The sequence below is a fragment of the Porites lutea genome, chromosome 1, assembly GCF_958299795.1.
Source record: "Porites lutea chromosome 1, jaPorLute2.1, whole genome shotgun sequence".
NCBI lineage: Eukaryota > Metazoa > Cnidaria > Anthozoa > Scleractinia > Poritidae > Porites > Porites lutea.
The window spans coordinates 35,520,240-35,543,157 of NC_133201.1; the positions used below are offsets into that span (position 1 = coordinate 35,520,240).

Genomic DNA, 22,918 nt, shown 5'->3' on the forward strand with positions numbered 1-22,918 from the left:
CTAGCATACTTAATCAATTTACTAAAGCATGTCGGACCCATAACTACAGAACAAGATCTTGCTCTGACAAATCTTTTTATGTTAAGTTCTTTAGGACCATTAAAATGTCTGCCTTTTTCACGAGAATCGGTTCTCAAATTTGGAACTCAATTTCTTATTCAATTAAAACGCTTAAGCGATCGTCTTTTCGTAAAAAAGTAAAGGAATCATTAGTAAATTTATTGAAGTTCATCGTGTTATTAAGTTGTTGAACACATTATCATAGTGTCTGTTCGTAATCGTTATTTACTTACTTTGTTTTATGTTAGTTTACTCCATTTATTTCATTGTAGTATCTTTATTGCTGTTTAGTCCTTCGAATAGATAGCCTGCGGGCAAGCTCTCAGGGGCGCTCTGGCAGCCGGGCGGGACTAAGCGAAGGAGAGGTGTACGTCTCTGGAACTTGAATTCCACGTACAATTCGCCTATGGCTGCCCATCGACTGAGCTGTCAGATTTCCGCCAATCAGGGCAAAGCGGAAAGAGGGCGAATGTAAACAAACATTGAAAAACACCCGACAGCATGTGCCAAGGGTAATGACGTCATTAATATAATCTTCGCCAATCAGCATTTCGCATCGAGTTTTTCGATACAGCGATTCAAATTCCAGGGACGTAGTTGCAAGCTCTACTTCCTTTTCCCGCCCCGCCGCCAGAGCGACCCGGAGAGCTTGCTCGCAGGCTATGCAATAGATGAACCTTGTATCGTAAATATGTCCTTCTTTCCCCCGCTTAGATTAATTCATAAGTAATTTGCGGATAAGAAAATAATGCTATTAGTTATATTTCAAATTTCAATAAAATGTGTTGTTTGTTGTTATTTGTCTTGTTGTTGACCATACCTATGCGTCAGGGTTAATCTATTTACTGCTTTCCACTTAACCAATTTTGGATCCTCACCGCTGCCTGTCAGATCCTAGGCTTTAAATTAATTAATTGCGGGAGCAGAACTAGATTCTTTCTAAAAAATACCTGCGCGAGCCAAACCATCGTTGAAAAATTGGCCTGTTCTCCATTACCTCTTTAGAGATCGTCGTGGGCAAAAATGAAGACAAAAACCGCGTGGGATTTATTAACAGCTAGCGGGTTTTTGCGCTTCGCGCCAGCTCCCGAAATTGAGTGCAAGCAATCCTTTCGCTTTTCTCCTCGCATACTGAGACTTTTACCCCGGATGAAAATAGAGACCTTAAGACAAGTAGCTATGGTGTTCCAGATTGAGTTCTGTGTCCAAACCTGTCACACATTTTGATAAGAATTGTGTGATTTAACACTTTACTTCTATAATCCTGTTTAAAAACTAGCCTAGAACATAAAATTGCCCAAATAACTCTAGTTTATCAGTTGCTGTTTTCTCAGATTTTGCTTGTGAAGAGCTGAAAATTGACTAAAATACTTTAGTCTGCAAGAATAGTACTTCAACTTCTTAAACTCCATTTCACGCCCACGATTTCTATGATTCTATCTTTCTATTCGCCATTTGTAGATCTGCTTTAGTACACCTTGTTTGCCCCCAAAATGTTGCATAGTACTAAGCATTGTCTTCTGTTCCTCTTGGGACCACTGTAATTCCTAGGAGAAATAACGCAAAATAACTGGGAAGCAAAACATATGTTTTCTTACCTCGATTTTTGCCCATATTTAAAATCTAACAGTCTAAATTGCTTCCATTTTCTCTTAAAACTGTACTTCTGCCTTCAAAATTCATAGCGAAAAGCATATCTTGACCTCTAAAACGGCTGCTAAATCAACCCGGCCAGGTTTGTGGCGGTTTGTTTTCTGGCTGCTTTATTGCTAGACAACTGCGGGTACCAAACTGATAGAAATAATTTAGTGTACGACAAAAGCAAGATCGCACTAAATTTAACCTTTGTAAACTGCAGTGCATGTATGTTTGGAGGAGCAGTGTATGTGGGCTACATAATTAAAACTGTAGGGCATGTGGCACTTGACATAGAGGATTCATTTTTCCAACGCTGCGGAAATAATGGTCCTTAAGTGGAGCAGTTCATGTTGCGTCATCAAGATTGACCAAAACTAACATAAAGAAGACAAAGTTTCGGCGTAGCTTTTCTCTTGGAATTGGAAGAACTATAGCCTTTGTAGGTCCAAATTGGGTGATGAAATCTGCGAACAAAGAAGATAGCGTTGTTGATTCAAAGATTGTCATTTCAGTTGACACTTATTTTACAGGTAGTGAATCCTACGGGGGGGGGGGACGGAGGTGCAATCTTTATCGATGAATCCATACAGGCCCGTAACCAGGGGGGTGTATGGGGTGCGTTCGCACCCCCCCCCCCCCGCACGGGCCCCTAAGGTCCGCATTTTGATACTCAATATCCAAGTTAAGGAGTGCAGTCGGTTAAACTGAAGTTTCAAACTTAACAGTGATATTTAAACAAAATCAAAGAATGGAAAAAGCAGTAGTGTATTCACTCGGGAAAATAAAACCAGCTGCACTCTAGTAGCCCGTGCCATTCAGAACACTTCAATGAGCGCTCAAAAAATCTCACGATTTTTGTCAGACACGTCCGCTAACGCGTCGGGTAGTATTCTCTATTTGTACGAGCGCATGAACCCCCGAAGATGCAAAATAAGTTTTTTGTGTAATACGTTATGGGTAGGAGACAACAGGAAAATAGAAAGAGGAAGGCTGCAGCTAAATCTTGCCAGTCTCTCGATACATGGGTCAGTAAAGTACAGTCGACTCCCGATAACTCGAACCTTCAAGGGAAATTGAAAAAAGGCTCGAGTTATCGGGAGTTCGAGTTATCGGGATCCCGAAGAAAATAGCCGAGAGTAAGGTAAAAAACAGTTTTTACTGCAAAGTGAACATTTTAATCACATTTAATTGTAGAAATAACAAGCGAAAATTAAAAGATACTTCTAGATTATAAATCAGAACGCAGCGCAACAAAACATAGCCTAAATAGAGCATGCGTTTTACTGTTTTAAGAGGAAAAGCTGCTTCTCGTTAGCCTGTGACAATCAACATCACCCTCCACTAGTAAACTATACTCCTACAACACGTCAATAGGAAATCCAAAATTCAATGTTTCGGACACCCGTAGACGGCTTTTTTCCGGACTTTTTAAGGGCTCAAAACTTGGTTCGAATTATCGAGGGTAAAATTATATAGAAAATGACCTGAGGGGAAACGAAAATTGGTTCGAGTTGGCGGGAGTTCGAGTAATCGAGGGTTCGAGTTACCAAGGGTAAAATTACAGTCAATTTATGACGGAAATCCAGGGGAAATCGATTTTGGTTCGAGTTAGCGAGGGTTCGAGTTATCGAGAGTCGACTGTATTTGTGGTAATTTTTTTCATTTCTCAGTTTTGCTGGTTGATTTTTGCTGTTTTTCGGTTCTTAGAGATTTTTGTGGGGTTTTGCAGGAACATCAGTTGTTTTAATTTCGGAAGTGAAAGTCAACGGCTTGAACCCGTACAATAAGTTTATTACGAGGGAGGCCCATTTTGGTTCAAGTGAAACGCAAAGAAAAAAGCCATGAAGATTGACGCTTCAGTTACTAGTACCAAATGAACAGACCCTGTGAATCATGAACTATAAGACCGAATGGTATATCCGGAAGCTTACAACAGTTTTGCGTCCTAAGAAAATTGCATTCTTGTATGGCTCGGTCGATAAACCAGTGTTGATTGTCAGTCATTTAATTCAAGTCACCGGTGTTTTATTTTGAGAAAAGGCTAGTTGATTAAAAAGAGACAATTTTTTTATGTAGATGTCTGAGTACTTAAAAGTCAGGCGAAAAGCTGTTAATAAACACTTTAAGATTTGAAGTCATCTCATTGATGTAAAAGCTAATTTTGTTGAGTAGGTTTTACATTGGAAAATGAGTAGACAAGTCGTCAAGAGGATTATGATAGTATAACTGTTTTCTTCTGTAAGATATAATAGTAGCCAGATTAAGTTATGTAAGGGTTCTGTAAATATGATCGAAGGTGTTTGTTTTTGTCTAATCCACAAGTTACTAACAGATACATGTAGTACGGCGATCATTAATTCTTATCATACTCTTTTCCGGCAAACTTTGTCAAACCGTCACCAAACGTTTACAAAATTAAAATGGCTAAACCAACGGCATTTTGTCCTCTTTTTGTTTTATTTCGTCAATTTCTGGGTCTAATTTTGGCTTGCCTGTTAAATGCGTTTATAACCGTCTGTGATGACCTTGTTTGCTATGATGACTGCGCATGTTTTGTCCATCTCAAGCGACTAGTTGACAATTTCGAGGTTGCAAAAATCTTTCACTGAGGCGCACAAGTCACAGATTTCTTTCGAGATACTTTGAGTTTTGAAAAAACATCACCAGCCAATAAAAGTGTTTTGGCAAGAAACACGCGAAAGACGTTTTTTAATTACACCAAACTTTACTACATTATATTTAAAGAGTTCGAACATAAAAATATTACAATGTTTTAAAACTCGATTATTAGGTCGCACTTATTGTTTTCTTCGTTATGGTTAAACATTAGTTAATCCTTTTCAAAAGAAGACACATCTGCTTCACGTTTACAAACATCTTTCATGGCGGAGCACAAGTTCCGAATGATCCTTTGGTAATGTATCAGATCCTGAAAAAAGCAAGACATAGATATTCAAGCAAGTAAGGAGTAGCTGTATTGTTCTAGAAGGTGAAAAATTGATGAGATTTTCCTTTTTATAATCAGGCTTTTACTAATAAGAAAGGACTTGGAAAGATCTCTCGGAAACACTAAGACAGACGAAAGCCAATGAAGTGACAAATAGAGAGGAAGTAATGTACCTTCATAGTTGATTGTTTCCCTCTTTTTATCTTGCCGTTAGAATTACTGATCCATGCTTCAGTTTCAGTCATCCAGCAGACTGATACTACAAGGCACCAAAGCAATAGAACTGTCTTACTCAACATCTCTGCAACGGGACAACTAACACCACCTGAGAGTGTTTGACTTGTGTGCAATAAGATTATCTGTATCAGCTCACACAAATATATCTATTAAACACCTTTTACCCTCTTATTATCTCTGACAACAGCTTTCGATAAAGCTTTTACTAAAGAGCATTTTGCTGAAAAGCTCTCTGAACTCTCTGCCTAGTTTTCTTAACTGAAAGGCAGCTTTAAATAATGCATTTGCTTTAAGGGCTCTAGCTATATTAACGGCAAAATAGCGGTTTCAGTTTCACTCATCCAACAAACTGATAATAAAAGGTACCAAAGCAATAAAACTTATTCCACATCTTTGCAGAGGGAAAAATAATACCACCCAAGAGTGTCTGACTTGTGAGCGATAAGATTATCTATATCAGCTAACACAAATATATATAAACCTTTTATCGTGCTATTATTCCTCACAACACCTTACGCTTTTACTCAAGAGCACTGTAAAAGCACTCTTAACTCTCTGCCCAGCTTTCTTAACTGATAGGCAGCTATAAAAAATGCATTTTCTTCAAGAGCTACAGCTGTAACGGCGAAACTAACGGCTTGAACAGTATGATAGTGGATTAAACATCATCAAGTATTATTGGCGTTTCTTCTGAAATACTTTTTCACTACATAAGTTCCTCCTCGGCTCAGGCTAAATTCCTTTTAGTTTTTTAAAACTGATTTTTAGCGGAATTAGTACTTAAAAAACCCTGAGGTTGTCGTTTTCAGCAAAATTGTGAGTAGTGGAAAAGTTTTGTGAGTAGTGGAAAAGACATTGAATTCTTTGTTTGCATGAAAACTGCTCTGCAGTTTCGAATTTATTTCTTAGTCACCGATGACCCAAATGACAAAATCCTGTGTCAGCCGAAAGGTCCTGCTTAAAATTTTTTTTTTCACTTGCTGTGTTCCTAATATATGGTGCATCTAGCAAATAACCTAAAAGGTTTCCTTTAGAAATGTGAGTGAGTGGCCACTTAAGCTTCTCTCGTGGAACCATATGGCATCATTTTCGTCTTTCTTAAACGAGCTCTCTTCACTCTTCTTACACTGTCCTTCGGGTGGGAGGGGTCGGAGGGTGGGGGAGGGGGGGGGGGAGAACTCTCATATGAAAGGGATGAGGATGATTATTAAAAAATAAGATAAAGGAGACCAACCTGGTTTAGTTCAGATTAAAGGCGACCATTAAGTAAAACAAAGAACCAAATATGTGCTACAGTCATTTTAATTGAGTCAGAGCTGTTCAACACACTATGCTTTTTGTATAGACCTTCCTTTTCACACAACTCTAAGCGATACCTGTATGGGTAAAAATATTGGGTACCTGTCTTAAACATTCTACGTGGACCAAAATCTGAAAATCTTTCATTTACGCCGCAAGCGATGTGACGAGCATTCCCGTTTCTTTCAAAGGGGAATCTCTTCTTGGGTATCTGGAATTCTCAGGAGTTGTTTAGATAAAAAAGTATCTAAATATCATTTGTTGTTTGTGCCATGAATGTGTTAAACATTTTATTGAACAACAAAATGTATATTCTTTTGTTGTTGTTGTTTTTTTTATTAACAAAGACGTTGTGCCCTAACTGGGCCGATAAGAGTGTCTCGGCAAGGAAATACAGATCTTCCAGCCACACTTTGTATGACTCAGTCAAAACTAAATATTGATTGTCGCACTTTAACACCCAGCGCATTTCAATCACTCATGTCATGTCACTTTTTTTTTATTTTTGAAAAAAAGAAAGATAAATAATAAAAAAAGTCTGGTTGCGTGAAAAGAAACAAGATTTAGGTGAATGTGTAAGTACTAAAACAATCTGCTGAGGAGGTTTTGATAGTATAACTATTTTCTATTTTCTTTTTCTTCTTTAAGATATAGAAGGAGTAAGACTAAGCTATACAAGGACTCTGTAAAAATCTTCAAAGCTGCTTGCTTTTGTCCGTGCGATAAAATGCTGAGGGTAGTAGGAGGTATCACTCTTATCATGCTCTTCGCTCGGTTAAACCCTGCTCAAACCTTTTCCTGATAAAAATGATGAAAGCAACAACATATTGTCATCTGTTTTTTAGAACATTACATAACGTATTTATTCAAGATGAGGAAACTAAAAATTATAAAACATCTTGAAAAGGAAAACCTGAGGTTGACTCTATGACGTTTCCCTAAATAAAAAGATAAAACAGATGTAAGCCATGTAAAATATAGAATATAAAAAAAGAATTTAAAGAACTATTTACGAAATATAAATTGGATCACTAGTGATCAATAATAGCAATAGATGAACAAGACAAACAACTAATGGGTATTTAGGAAGTGCTTAGGGGAACTCTTAAAACGGTTCCAGTCCCGCACGATTCGGATAGGAAAAGAATATTTATAGCGGAAGTCTGGGAGCACCATGGGTAAGAAAATTTGGTAACCTATGCATCCGAGATATTAAGGCAGTCACGTGACCGTACGCCTGCCCGCCCAACCGTCCGTCTGCTCCTCAGGTATACCAATGTAAAATAACTCAATCAACATACAGGTTTGGCAACTTGAGGCTATTTTGGCGGGAAATCGCAAAGCCACCCGCGTCTTGTGAGGCATATACAACCAAAGAGTCAATAAATACAAAAACGGAAAGCGGAAATTGTTTCTGTATCCATGTTGTTTAAAGTAATAAGGTTAGATTAAATGTCATGTCCACAAATTTGGAGTACCGAGAAAGAGAGACACAGAGAAAAAGAGAAAGAAGGCGACGGGCCAGCGAAGCTAACGTGTAACCAGGAAGTTTCTGGAAGTTTCACGATGTAGTCGTACAAAACAACGGCAAAGAAATGTACAAAAAAGTGTGCTGCACGTGCAAAGTTGCTTTTTGGCTAATTAGACCTATTGTTGTTTTTTCACCATTCTCGTCTCCTTCGCCGCTTAGCATTACACGATTATATATTTTATTGTCCAAACTATAATATTATCTAGAGCTTCGCTTTTAGCTCTGGATAAATCTATATATTATGGACTACACGTTGCTGGCTTAACATAAAGCTTATACGGGTGGTTAGTTAGGGTTGAATTGCACTTGTTAAATTGATCGTCAAAGTTTAGTTTGTTCATGCCAAAAACGATCTTGTAGCATTTTAACAATCTATGTGTTTTTCTACAATCTTGCCCGAGAGCAACCCGAGAGGCTCTTCGCTGAACTTTTTCTAACGCTAGCACATCCTTAGCCAAATATGGATTCCAGACCTGAGCTGCGTATTTAAGAACTGGGCGCACAAGAGATTTGTATAAAGTAGAGAACGTACCGGGATTCAACAAGCTTACTGTTTCGTGAACCAAACCTAATCATTTGTTAGCTTTATTGACGGTCACGTTTACCTGTTCGCTCCAAGATAAATCCAAAGAAACCATAATGCCCAAATTCTTGACGCACTTTACGCTTTTAAGGTTCGTACTCAATGAGTATATAGGGAGGGAGAGGTCACGTTTGACGTGTTTGTGCGTTATGCGTAAAACGTCGCACTTATCGGAAGTAAAACGCAGTTTCCATTTAGATTCCCAGGATACTAACTGATCTACATCAAATTGTAGGGCTTCACTGCCCTTTGCTATGTTTGACAGTTCTCTGTATACTTTGGTGTGGTCAGCAAACATCCTAAATGAAGAAGAAATGTGAGATGATATGTCGTTGAGGTAAATTAGAAATAGAATTGGGCCCAGGACCCTACCTTGGGGAACCCCGGAGGTTACGCAAGACCAAGGATGAGTGGTGCCTCGAACAATAACGTTGTTTGCGGTCATTCAAAAAGCTTCTAAACCAACGCAGTTATGAGCCTTCGATCCCGTGACATATTAATTTCAGTAACAGTCCTTCGTGAGGCACAGAGTCCAACACTTTTGCGAAATCTAAAAAATATATCATCAGTGGGTCTTGATTTATTTTTTGATGATGCCCAGTCATCAAAGCAACACAGGAACTGAGTTAGAATTGATTTTCCTTCAAGGAAAGGAAATTGGTTCGGGTTGAGGACGTTTGGTGCGAGTAGTTAACTACACGATCTTTAACAATCTTCCCGCTAACTTTACATGCAATGAAGGTGCGGGAGATTTTCACGATAGTTTTCTCTGCAATCTTTTCTACCCTTCTTATGAAGGGAACAATGTTAGCTATATTACGTAAACATAGTTGAGAAGTAAGAATTCAATCATGTTTTTCTCGATCAAAAAGTCATCTGTAAGGGTGGCATCATCCACTTTCAGTGCCGTAAGTTCGTTCGATACTTAGCGCACAGACGAAACGGTTCTGGGTTTAATTCTACAAGGACTTTGTCAATCACCGGGTCTAATTTTGGGTTGCCGTTTAAATGCGACTACACTCTGTACATTCCTGCAGCATTTATAAGCGTCTGTAAAGGTCTTTTTTTCTATGATGTCTACGCATGTTTTGTCCATTGCTTGCAGAAATCTTTAATGGGGGAGCACAATTCTCAGATTTCTTTCGCGATACTTTGAGGCTTGAAAAACAACATCACCAGCCAAAACGTATTTAAACAAGTAACAGTTTAGTTTACAATTAACACACAAAAGATGTTTTTTTCGATCTTTTTAATTGCACCAATGTCCAGGAAACTCTGGTAAATCCTCATACAACCGAGTTTGGTAACTAGTACTGAAAAAACTCAAACAACATGATTCAGGAGTGTTACAACTGTATCCAGTTAATCATAGGTCTTTTTTTGGCCTTGATGTACTATGGACCGAAAACTATACTTTCATAAAGCCATTACATTGATTACAAGGATTTAAAGCTCGATAATTAGTTCGCATTTAATTACGTACTCTTCTTGATGTCTTAACTTAGTTTAGTCCGTTTCAGAAGACCATTCTTCTGCTTCACGTTTACAAACATCTTTGATGGAAGCGCACAAGTTTCGAATGTTCCTTTGGGAATGACTCAGATCCTGAAAAAAGCCAAACAGACATTTTCGCTCACGTAAGAGGGTGATACGCGATTTTGTGGTTTATAGTCAGGCTTTTACAAAAATGATGTGGTTATGGGACTTATATAGATCTCATATTAAAACAGTGGAAAGTCAACGAGTTTATAGAAAGAGATGAAGAAGCAGCTAGTAAATGTACCTTTTTTATAAATGATCTTTTCGAACAATCTCCTCCTGTGTTCACGTTGCAGTTTGTACTGCTAAATGCTTCAGTTTGACTCATCCAACAGACTGATACCAGAAAGAAACAAAGCAATAGAACTGTCTTACTGATCATCTTTTCAAAGGGAAAAAACACTGCAGAAGACTTGCGCGGTTAGAATCTATCTATGTCAGTTCTCACGAATATATAGACACCTTTTATACGTTATCCCTTACCTGTATTGAAGAAACCATCTGTCAAGACGCTTTTATTTAAGAGCTCTTTAAAAGCTACATTAATTTTCTGCATATTTTGTCAATTGAAGGATTGCTTGAAAAAGCATTTAAGGTTTGAACTTAAGGAGGTTTTAAATTGCTTTAAGAGCTCCAGCTATAACAGCGAAACTAGTAATGCAAACTATTACTTAATATTAATAATAATAATATTTGATATTTATATTGCGCATTTTCTATAAAAATGATCAAATGCGCATTACCTATTTACAATCTGACAATGGAATCAAAGACGAAAACTACACTATTTACAATTGGATATAAGAAAAGTAATTTGCCGAAAACTGTATAAAAAATCTAAATACAAACTAATTGTACTAACCTAATGCCTTGCTGAATAAAAATGTCTTAAGTTTCTGTTTAAAATCACTTTTGGCGTAATCAGATCTAATGCTTAACGGGAAGACTGTTCCAAAACCGTGGCCGGCTGTCGCCATTAAGGATCGGTCTCCCATGGTAACTTTTGTGAAACGCTTTGGGGTGCTCAGAAGAATTCGGATAGGCAACCAGTGCAGTTGTTGAAGGAGCGGCGTAATATGACAGTGTTTAGGTGCGTAGAAGATCATCGCGCACTGGATTACTTGAAACGTATGATGGTGTGCTAAATATCGACAAGGAACCATGCTTTATTTCAGTCCCTTTTGGCGGTTCTCTGGAAATCCTTGTTCAATTGCAGAGGGTTCTCTCTGTGACTTTTAGCCTAAATTCCCACTGATACTGAAAAACGAGAACATTTAGTCAAAGCGAGAACTTTTACTCAGACCTAAGGTTCTTGGTCGTAGTAAAATAGTGGTTGCGAGTCTTGCAAAGACAGAGAATCGCGTAAAAGCTAGTATTTGCTTAACTATAAAATGACTATAGCTCATATTTAGTTGTCTGTCGAAAAATTTTGATGGTCACAGTCTAAAACGCACGTCAGTCACCGATCTCAAGTCATTTTTATGTCTTCCTCTCTCCGCCCAAAACAAAACCCCTAAATGCTGCTCTTGCCTGAGCTCTGTTTACTGGGCAATAAAATTAAACACACTTAAGTTGGAGCAAAATGGCTATGGACAATAGGTCCATAGCCGCTTTTATTGAAACAAAGAGAACAAAAATGAATTCTGTTATAATATGTCAAAAGAAGCTTCTAACTCCGAGCAGTAGAGACGAATGGCAAGCACATGGCTTACGAGTTCATGTGACTTGTCAAAACCTTAGAGGGGGGTTGAACATAATGGCCACTGACACCTGACCCAAACCCAGTCCCCCTTGATTATCAAATACCCTGGTCAAAGAGAGAAGACATAAAAATTCTATTTGCAAGCAAATATTTTGTTTTTTTCTATTTTTCAACAACGTAGTTGGGGAGGAAAGGTAGATGTGGAAGTTGTACTAAAACAGTCTGGTGAGAAACAGATCATTGAACACTTGGAGATTTTACTGCATCTCGACGAATTCAACGCTATTTTTTCAAGCAGTTTCAGGATGGAAAATGAGTAAAGCGGATATTACGACAGTACGTACAACTGTCCTTTTTCCGCGTGTATCAAGACGTGGCTCCGGGGAGTTAGTGTTTCGAACTAATCCTCTAAACTATTGTGTTTTTGGTCTGAAGTCGCGCTTGTGTCGTTCTTCTGTTGAACCCAATTACAACTGAGTTCGGCAGAAGCACGTTATTTGAATTGGGCCTTACTCGGCTAACATTAATTTTCAAATATCTTGTAAAAAAACATGAATGGTATTCCATAACAAAGGAAATGACGTCATTAAACAGGCGGCACCTTACCAAAATTGCTTCGATCTCTGCTCATTGAAAATTTAATTTACTTGTCCTAGTCATTTCTTAAAATTCAAGTTTGTTCGTTACGTTACATTCGAAATTCTGTTGCACTATACGATGTTTACTTAACAATTAGTTCATCCTTCAGCAGTGCGTATGTCGAGATATTGAGCTCTTGGGAAGTTTGAAGAGCACTCAAGAGGCTAGAGTTGCCCTCGGCTGCGCCTCGAGCAACCCTTTCGCCTCTTTCGTGCTCTCCAAACTTCACGCTTGCTCAATATCTCGACATACACACGCTGCCGCATGAAATAATTGTTAAGTAAACACCAGACGCATATTTTGTGGTCGCATTTAACGGCAAAACACAATAAGACCGAAATGCTTGTGGAAATAATAATCAAAAAAGAGAACAATAGCTGCTGATTCAGCCGATTTACTTTTTCAAATAAGTTTGGCGATAGTTCTACCAAGATTGACTGAAAAAGGGGTCTAATAGCAACGATCATGACAAGTTTCGACAAAAAAAGACCAACATGCAGCTTCGAAGATATGAACGGAACCTTTAACATAGCTTAGTGATGCTGGTTTCTTACAAAATAAAAAGAAAACAACACACCAACAATTCGTGAGAAACTTGGATGGATTTTTATGATTATTTTTTTTTTCAATTGGTGCTTTTAATACATGTGTTTTAAATTTTCACTTTGTCTCCATCACTTTTAACCAAGAAAGGCATGAAACTTACTACAATAACACCACGCAAGAGTGTTTTTACCTTTTGAAGCAATAAGAATCTGTGGCAGCTGGCACAATTTATGGACACCATTTACCGTAATAACCCCACTCTTGTCTTGAAGTAAACAGCTTTTCAAAACGCTTTTATTCAAGAACTCTTTTGTATTTTCTTTTAACTTTCTGCCAAGCTTTCTTAATAGAGAGCGTATTTGAAGAGATATTTACTCAGACTAGGTACAAATTGCTTCAAAAGCTCCAGTCATAACGGCAAAAATAAAGTACAACAGTCGGTTAAGGCATTTTTTTTTTCTTGAACCGTATGATAGTATGCTAAATTTCAACATGGAACTATGCTTTGTTTCGGTCCTGATTGGCGTTTTTCTAGAAATCCTTTTCTACATAGAAATTGCAAAGGTTATTTCTTTGACTCTTAGCCTGTCTTAGTAAATACAGAAAACCTTAGTTTGTTGTTCGTAGCAAATCATAGGTTGCGAGAATTGCAAAAGACAATGAAATTTTAGTTTGCATTAAAACTACTTTGGCATGCAGTGTTTGGATGAACTTACTGATGACCCATGCAGTTGTACAAACACCGAGTTAACAACAGATCCTACTTAAAAAATGTTCACTTTCTTTAGTCTTTCTAATATAAATTATGATGTAGCAAGGGAATAATGTATATTAAAGGTTAATATAGAGGGAATGGTAACATCTGAGTTTTTGCATCTTCTTTGCAAATGGAAAAAAATACACCGCGCGTGAGTGTTTGAATTTTAAGCGATAAGAATCGATGTCAGCTAACACAAATCGATATAGACGCCATTTACTTATTACCCCGGTTCACATGTCCTTATGTAAACAGCTTTCCTAAACGCTTTGACTTAAGAGCACTCTCAAATATCCTACCTTTTGCCTTACTTTCTTAACTGAAAAGCAGCTTTAAACAACATTTGTGGTTTCAACTCGAACTACATTGTGAATACAACTCTCTTCAAGAGAGGATAAAGGGGACAGAGAAGGCATCCCTCATACACACCCTATTCCATAGGTAATTCGTCTGGAGTTATTTTAAAGTCCACAGATCCCAAGGGGGATTAGACTTAAAAAAGAATCGCCCTTCCTCTCTTGTATAGAGCTAACAGTACAGCAGGGAAATCCTTAACACGCTGAATATTCTCTCAGGATCATTATAATTTACAGTTTGAAGAGAGCGATTTCTGTTTTGATATTTATTCTTTTATTAGTCTTTTATTATTCAACAAAAATGACACTTGGCGTCCTACTTGCTTTATTGTACAAGCGACCGGTTTCAATAGACCGGCGAAATTTCTCATTTTATTAAAGCACTGAGGTTAAGACAACTTCGAGTTAAACTGATTTCACCGGTTGTCAAAGAGTCTAGCGATTCCCTTTTCCCAGATGAGCGCCGACTCATTTCGCTTCAATATTCAGGAATGCTCTCGATCTCTTTACGCTTTCATTGCCTTTCGCCCGACATGTTTTGCACGGCGTTTAGTCATGCGAAACCTCCACGAAACATCCACGCAGCGCGCGAGGTAACTTTATCCCGATTCTAAAAATAACTCGAGACGAATAACCTATGGAATAGGGTGTGTATGGGGGATGCCTTCTCTGTCCCCTTTATCCTCTCTTGACTTTCTTTGATTGCCTCAGCTATAACGCAAAAAGAGCGGTCAGCAGACTTGTATCATGTCACGTGACCAGGTTGAGAATTGTCTACAGCCAATTTTAAGGTGTTTTTATTTTGTCTTTATGCGTTGTTAACATAATTGTATAATCATTGGAAGAAAAAGACATCTTTTAAAAGGTCCAGAAAGGAACAAATATGTTCGCTTCCTAGTTTACTTGTAATACTCCTATCGCTAGAAATCCTTCGAATATTTTCTATCTTCGTTCCGAAATCTTAACATTAAAATAATGTTTTAATTGTTGTGCCTGATTTACCTTAAGTAAATTCTCGATGCAAATATTTGCGGTGTGATGTTTCGTAATAAAAGTTAATGTCGATATTTCCGAAGTTATCTAAAAAGATAACTGTCCTCATTCCAGTTGAACAGAAATTTAGCTAAAATCACAAGAAGTGAATTCATTTTAATTTTGCTTTTAACTTTTAAGCGATGCGGTTCCCTCGATTCAGTTGTATTCTTTTATTCTATTTCAAAAATGTCTTTTGAGATAAATTGGAGCGTTTCTGGTCCGGGAATGGCCTCTAAGGAAGGCGATCAGACAAAGTTATCGCTTGACTGTTGCAGTTTGTCGGAAATGCCCTGAAACACCACAAGCAATAGATCGTTTTTAAACCCTTGGCTGATTCTTGATTGATTTGATTAAGAAATACACTGAGATCCTTGTCTCGAAAAAAGTAACGTTATCTAAAGATGTAGTGGAGTTTTCAACTGTAAATCGTTTTATCTCTTTATTGCAGTAGCACCGCTCCACAAGGTCAAAATTTGACCAATATGCTTTTTATAAACATTTGACTTGAGATGCCTTCTCTGATAACAAAATAATAATAAAAAAAAACATTAGTTAGGTTTTGAAAAAAGTGTTAGCACTCAATCGAGAATCGTCCCCTTTCAAATTCACGTTTGAAAAATTTATTTGGTTGGCTATGTAGTACATTATGTTAACGTCATTAGCAAATTAAAGTGAAAATCGCTTTGAAAGCGTTATCCTATTTGAGAAATTCTTATAACCTAACCAGTGTCTCATATTAAAGATATGGCATAGAGATTAGGATATTAAATATTCTACTCCTCTTTTTCGGCTTCCCTTGAAGATTAAACCAACACAACACGAAAAAGGAGAAGGAGAAGAAATATTTCTCGGAAGGGTGTTTTACAATATTTCGAAGCTTCTAAATGCTTAGAACTTTTAAAGTTGAGACGTACAGAGAAAGCTGTTTGGCATTTATTATTAATGGTCACATGCGTTGACCTAAATGAGTTTCAATTATCGAAAGAGGAGAAATATCATTGGAGCAAAGGTACAAGTCTTAGTATATTGTACAGTAAATCTTTTTTCTTAAGTGATAATGCTTTAAATCGCGGTCTCTGTTGTGACAACACTTTGGACGGCAGGAATGTCTTCTGTTCGAGTTATATAAAATACAGAATAGTCCAAGAAAAAAATGCGCCGTCTGACATTTCTTTTCCAAGGAGTATTATTGTTGATATCGTTCAACGAGCTGTCTCTGTTCCAGAATGGTAAGACTTAGCTTCTCTTTGTTTTCTTAGGATTTAACTAGAGTATTTAAGAGTGGGTCATATTGTGTATCTCCTTTCACTAAACAAGAGACTTGAAAAATTGTTTTACCACAGACACGCAAATCACGAAATTGGCCGGAAAGTGTTTAAAATGCTTATGGCGCTCCTTTAGTTTGCATGTGTGGAGAAACAAGATTACATGTCGTAAATCTCCTATGTGTTGCATTCCTCTAAAGCAGCAAGAAATTCAGATACGGGAACTTTCAATGTCTCGTCGCCTACGTCATTCCAGTGTCTGACCAAGAAATGTTTCACCGATTTTTTTAAAGCATCGCTCCTTTTTCCATGATTATTCAAAGAGTTTGCGTCTGATGATTGAACCAGATGAATATAATGACAGATTTTCCTCAAATTTTTGAAAGCGACATTTTCTTTGGTGTTCATTGCAACCATTCAGTTTCTTTTAATCGAGAAGTACTCCGTAAAACCCAGGGTAATAGCTAAGAAGTTTTAGTTTACAAGTAAGACCTTTTTCCACCGACGTGCAGTCGCTTTCAGGGCACGAAATTTTGGAGGCTCTTTTGCACACTGGTATATTTCTGAGGCAAAAATTTATGAAGAAATAGTGACTTAAATTAAGAAAAACATCATCCCTGAGGTGAGAATGAACACTAAAAGATTGTTCTTCTATTATTAGTTTCCAAATCAAGATAGCGGCTTTAGCTTGCCTAATTAGCCACGCTCGTTTTATATACTCTAAGCCCGACCGCTTCTCCTTGATAACGAATTTAATGACGCGCATTCTTACCGGTGATATCAAATTTGCTATGTGAGTTTATTATCTTGATTTATGGCGCCTTTCTCTAAAACTCTAATTTCCTTTCAAGAAGAGCGCCAAAAGTATTGGGTTTTGGTTCATTTACTGATGAGCTCATAATCTAACTTGAGACTTCATGTAAAGATCTAATGTTATGAATTAGATATCTGGACGAATGTTAGCACTTGCGGTATTCTTAAGTCTGCAGAACACTTAAATAAATTTGATTGAACTCTAGGCGTGATGACAAAAAGCTGTTAAGGGGCAACTTCCGGATGCGAAGGGAGTGGGCTTTGAGTTACATAGAGGATATTTTGACTATAGTGGTCTGACTTGACATGAATGGATTTTAAGAAAGCCGCACATTGAAACAGTACGAGGTCGTAATTTTATTTTGGATCCAAAAATTTCGAGGAGATTCCCCTCCGGACTGTAACAAGTTGTTTTTTAGCGGGGGGAGGGGAGGAGAAAAGGTGCTTTTTAAGTAAATTTTCTTGACTGTGAACGGAAAGTTCACTACCACTAAATCTCATTACTTACAGATTTTCCATTATTTAATGAACGGCCTAGAACACGCTTAAAAACTCCGACATGTTACAAATTTGACAACGAAACACAAGGTCCAGAGGAGATGTGTTTGTCGTTAGAACATCAAAACCCGTCGAAAACCTCTGAAAAATGGGTTATTTTGACCGCGTTACAGTTTCGTTACACATTCTATAGACCGCAAACCAAGAGACTGAGGGCTCGCAAGATCGGCTTACAGTATAAAATACAAAATCTACCTATTGTAAGCTGTTCCCTCGGGATTTTTTGTGTTTTACGTTATCTAACCATTTCGTACTTGCCGGCGCAAGCAATAGAAACGTCATCATTACCAACCGATTCCTCGCGGCCCCTGTTCAAGCAAATCGAGATTTTTTCTATATTGACTGTATGACTGTATATTTCAACTGTAAGTACTTTCCTTAATATACGCGCGAGTTGCTAGATAGCCTCCCACGCAGGCGCTTTTAGGGGAGCTCGTTTTTCATCCCTCCCCAAAAACGAGCTCCCCTAAAAACGCCTGCGTGGGAGGCTAGTTACTAGAGTGCCTCCTCGGGATTTCGCCTTCTGGGCGAAATCCCTGCGGGAGCAATAAAAACTTGGAGAGTTTGCCAGACACGAGTTCACAAATCTTTTATTGGAAACCTTGCCAGACACTCTTTCTCTCTCTATGACCGGAATAAAACTCAGCCCCAAACAAGCAAGACGAGTGAGCAACGTCTAGCTTATCACTAGAAGAACGACGGACGATTACAGAAAAATCACCGACAATCAAATTCTGTACTGACTTATTCCCTGCTCACAGGTGTACTTCCGTTATAAAGTTTAAAATAAGACTAGACTGCGCGAGCGGGAATTGATCAAACGTCCTTTTAAATTCTAAGGCTTGCTTTCCGGCAGATGAAATGAACCGAATGTAAAAAGTGAAAGTGAAATAGCGAAAAAATTAAACTTTTAATTAAATCTTTTCTTATGGTTTAGAATAAACTATTCTCGAAACTGAGAATGTTTTGATCAAAGCTGTGTAAATCGAACTGTCTGAAACTGTGCATGGAACCTTGCCGGTTTCCTGTATTTATCTCACCTATTGTATGGAATATGTGTGAAAATCTTCCTTATGAATCGGCATATTTCAAAGAGCTACACAACGAGCAAGAATGCTATTGACCGACAATATTCAGAGCGGTGGCAGCTGTAGTGTCAACTATTACTAGTTATAAGAATATAAACGGAGGCTTCGCCTTTAGCCCTGGCTATATCTATATTATTATCTAGCATTCTCTTTGGTGTAGATGTTTTATCTTGCAATTTTTCCCAAGCTAAGAGCCATTGTTAAGCCCCAGTATCAAGTAAAAAGGAATACCTTAAACCAAATATGATTAACCAAAAAGTATGATTAGTGAAAATAATGGTCAGTCATTTAAGCAATTATTGCTAGAGATAAGTCGGGGTGTAGCCTGCGTAGCAAGCGTTTCCAATCGTGTTATTATTATATTAATATTAGTTATTATTAAAAACAACTAAAGCAACAACAACAAAAATCCTCTTTTTCCCATTCGTCCCAACTCACATGGAAATGGTTGCTACGCAGACTATGCCAGGTTAAGAAAAATTTCATTGTTAAGATAAGTGATTTCATTGAAATAGCATGAAACTGTTATCTCTAAAACAGCTAAGCATCAAGTCAACGCTAGAATTCTCAGCAAACATACCTGCCAAAACAACGTCATGAGGATTGACTGTGGCTGGATGGTTATCAAAATTTACTCGGCAGAATATTCACGTTCGAATCCCAAAATATGTTCAGATGGATCCAACACACAAGAGTCCTGCTCCCCTGTGATGAAAACCAAGGAAGTCAAAAGACTTTGTGGTGGAAAAGCTGCGTGTAATATCAGTGTCGACGAGAAAATGATGGGTGACCCTTGTCCTGACATCAACACTGAGTATCTGAATGTCTTATATTTATGCCGTAAGTGGTTTGAATCGGTGAATGCTACAATACCAGTCATACTTACACTGTATTCTTATTTTTCCTTTAATGAAATGTGATCATTTAATGAACGATCTTTAAAATCAGGTAGGCTAATCAAGGGTGTATCTGATCTCCATCACACAGAAAACGTAGTTCTTAAGCTATGTGCAAACGTACGCAACTAATCCCAACGCCTAACAATGTTGGGAGTTGTTACGTCCGTGTTGGCAGTGGTGTGCAAACGGATGTAACAACCCCGGGAGGGTACTCCCTTATAAGGGCTTAATGGGGACGTGCGGCCAGCCAGGGTAGGTTTTTCGGGATTTTTGTCTTAAACAGGTATTGAATTTATCATTTTTTGTCTTAATCAGGGTATCGATCCATCAATTTTTGTCTCAAACAGGATAAATGTCTTAAACAGGGTATCAAAAATCGGAATTCTGTCTTAAACAGGGTAGGAAAATCAGCGATATTTGTCTTAAACAGGGTCAGGGTATGAGGGGCCGCGCCGCACCTCCCCACCCAGGGATATATCGAGTACCCCCTCCCCCCCGGGGGTAACAGCTCCCAAAAATGTTGGTACCTGCAGCTCGTCGTGGGAAGGATACAACCCAAAGACGTTGCAAATTCCAAGGAAACTATGTGTAGCGTGCGTGCCTGGCCCCTACAATGTTGAAAGAGCTATGGAAAAAGATCCAACATTGTTCCGCAAGACTTTTACGATCACGGAACAAAAGAAATGTTGGGAAGTGTTGGCACAAAAGTTTGACCGGTTTCAAACTTTGCTCAACAACTCCCAAAACACGAAAAAACATTCAATAATTAACATGCAACAGGGTGTGCGGTAGTTGTTGGCCAACAATGTTGCGCTCTCTTGCACGGGGCTTTAGGGAAGCGGTTGTTGCCGGTGCAGTTGTTTCTTTCGTAAGCGGTGGTTACCATTTTTAAGACATTTAGAAACTTGTTGACCTGGTATTGAGAGTGTTCCTAATAAAAAGAAAGAAAATCTCAACCCAGGGTCGAATCCGAACCTTTCGTATCCTAATCTCTCTCCCTTACCATTACATTACAACACCGACCAACCAAAATTCCGAAAAAATTAATTGCATAAAATGGCAAGCTGTCTTTCTTAAAGCCCTATGCAAACAGACGCAACATGGTTAGCCAGCAACTCCAAACATTGTTGGATGTTACCATTGGCGGATCCGGACCTTTAGATAAGAAGGGCGGGGTGGGGAGTTGTGGGGCGGATGTTGCATTCGTTTGCACACCCTGTTGCATGTTATTGAGAGTTATTGCGCTAATTTTGCGACCGATCAAACTTTTAGCGGCGTGCAAAACGGATGAAACAACTTCCACCATTGCTGGGTCAACAATGTTGGGAGTTGCCATTTGCACGTAGCCTAACTGTTACATCAATGACTGGTGACCCAAGCCCTTTTCATAACTTTCAAAGTAAATTCAACTTGAGCTTCAACGTCTTTCTTTCTAAGACTATTCAAAAAACGTATTATTTGCTTTATTTTAACTTAATTCAGGGAATTTATCACATCTATCATGACTTTAAAATGGCAAAGACCGTTTACGACTGAAGCTCACGCAAAGATCGGTGATTTCAGTGGAATTTCTGTAACGGAGTAGAGCTGCCCTTCGTTGATCTCGAAACGGTGTATCTATCGTCATGACATACCGATTAGGTCTCTGCCACGTTCTCTTCGTCGTTATCTGAACACTTATTCATACCAATGAGCTGTGAATACAAGTTCCGTTACACACGTGACTTGGTCACTATAAGTAGAGACCAAAAGAAAAGTCAGAGGTCATTGAAAGAGCGTCATCTTATAACGCCGAGAACGGAGGTGTTTTTGTGAGCTTTCCCGATAAATTTGGGTTTCTGGGAAACTGCTCACATACCCCTCCCCTAAGTTAACATTAACTCTGACTTCTCACTTAGCGCAAAATGTTGGGTTAGGGGAGGGGTAGGTGGGCAGTTTCCCAGAAACCTAAATTGATCCAGCTTTTCCCCTATTTTTATGCGGACGAAAAGAAAAAAAAAATTGGGATTCGTGTGGACGGTGTCTCTCGGTGTTTCTCCCGGAAGTTGTTGTCTACGAGATGTATAGTCATGTGCGCTTGATTTGAATCTTGGCATGTTGTAAGAGCATGCTGGGGTATTATCATGGCGAGTGAGTAAAGTTTTTTTGTTGAGTTTAATCTCGCGTATTAAGTGCCATCTGTCGCGAATCGTTACAGGAGAGGTCTTAGAGGCGAAAAAGGTAGCTTCATAAGATTTCTTTCTTTGCTTTCTTAATTTCTTGGGGGGTTTCAAAAGTTGATTCGATTTAATGGCCTTTTTAAAACATTTGATGTTTAAACTCTTGATTTAGTTAAGCACGCCCCTAAAATAAGCTAGATGAGTTTGGGGTTGTACAAGACCGGGTTAACCTCCTCGTCTGCTTTTCACTTGTGAATAAAGAGTTTATTATTGTTAAAATTATTATTATTATTATTGTCATTATTATCATTATTATTATTATTACTATCATTATTATGTTTAAAATATATAGGTTAGCTTTCAGTTTCGTTATTAAAAGCCTTCCGCTATAGTATGAGTAGCAGCGGTATAGAAGTGGAACAAATCGTTCACACATACCAAACATCGCTCCGGAGCGGTTGGCCTAGAGGGTTTGGTGTACCAGCCCTCTGATGAAGTCAATATACTTTCTCTTATAGACAAGCCACCTAACAAGTCTACGATGGTTTTAGCAACGCCATCTACTCCCTCCCATCCCTTAAATAAAACTACAACACCTAGCTTATCAAGTGGAATAATTTCAAGCAAACCGACCGAACACAAAGAAGAAGATGACGAAGAAAGAGATGACGAACAAGAAGATGAGGAAGGTTCTGAGGGTGACGTCTCTGCTGAAGTTGTACATTTCGTTTTATTTGGTGGAGCTTACATTAGCACATATCCTACTATCTTTACTATCCTACAGATCTTAATTGTAATTATCTTGTGAACGATTTTGAATGGGCTAATGCCCCGCAAGGTTCAGGTTCATAAACGCTCTTTGAGATCTTTTTTTGTTTTGTTCCCTTTTCCGGTTTGCATTTGTCGTAGAACGAAGGAGCATGCGTGAAAGGTACAATCTGCAACCACACGGTCGATTGCAGTGGAACCGAAGATAATATAGTAAACATCAAGTTACACAGTTATACCGGAAAAGCGAAGGGAAATTAATCTAAACACCCCTTGCAAACTTTTGCCAAGGACTGTGGAGTGGTCATATAAAAGAAAAATATAATTAAAACGAATTCAAAAATGTGCAAACATCGTTACGCATACACGTATGTGTTGTTAAAAGTGTTAGCCATCCACCGAAAGTATTGTGCGCAATAACTCACTTATTTCAGGTACTAACGGAACTGAAAATTATTAAGTTTTTTTTTGCAGGTCAGTGTTTTTTTGTCATTAGCAT

At 38.3% G+C, this 22,918-nt stretch overlaps 1 long non-coding RNA gene across 1 annotated transcript; it reads right to left on the bottom strand.

The window, feature by feature from the left end:
- Nucleotides 1-4,375: 4,375 nt before the first annotated feature.
- LOC140937776 (uncharacterized) lies at nt 4,376-5,094 on the bottom strand. Its single transcript, XR_012165517.1, has 2 exons — nt 4,819-5,094; nt 4,376-4,627 (listed from the first exon to the last, which is right to left on the bottom strand). It is a non-coding gene; the product is annotated as an uncharacterized lncRNA (long non-coding RNA).
- Between the last annotated feature and the right edge of the window lie 17,824 nt (nt 5,095-22,918).